This window comes from Morone saxatilis, unplaced genomic scaffold (assembly GCF_004916995.1).
Source record: "Morone saxatilis isolate NCDOM2014 unplaced genomic scaffold, NCSU_SB_2.0 Contig10, whole genome shotgun sequence".
Lineage (NCBI taxonomy): Eukaryota > Metazoa > Chordata > Actinopteri > Moronidae > Morone > Morone saxatilis.
Window position 1 is genome coordinate 792,802 of NW_023339652.1, and position 657 is coordinate 793,458.

Here is a 657-nt window from a genome sequence, read left to right on the forward strand (position 1 = left end):
GAAGAAGCTTCAATCTGTTTTCTGTGCAGCTACAGAACTACAGACTGTGTGTGTGTGTGTGTGTGTGTGTGTGTGTGTGTGTGTGCAGCATTTATCCAAGAAGAAAAGAAGAATCTGAGCCATATTCAATGCAATATGAATAGAAGTCTTTTTGTTTGCATTCTCTCTCAGTGGTTTACATTACATTAATGTTTTTACCGTAGTCGAGCGTTTAGCACCGAGGAGCATCGAATGTGCAATCTTACTTCAGTGCTGGTTGGGGATACGATTGTCTCGTTGTTTTTATTATTGTTGTTGTTATGTTGTTGTTATGTTGTTGTTGTTGTTGTGTGTATGTCAGTGGATTGAAGTCAAACAACCCTGTGAGCTCTCTTCTGATAAAACCTGTCAGTGAACATATAAAGTAGGAACTGCTCTCCCGAGTGTTTGTGGGGAAACATTTTAAAGACTCACGGAGCCGTCGTCAGAAGTCTGGCACCCAAATTATTAATACGTCTTTATTAATCATTTCTTACATTTTATGTTTCTGTTTGTGTTTTTTATTCCACATTAAAGCTGCAGGAGGCGGAGCAGTGAGCATTTATTTACTCAATGTCCACTTACTTTAAATCTTCCAGAGCTTTCAGCAGCATTTCACAGATGTCCTTGATGTGGCTG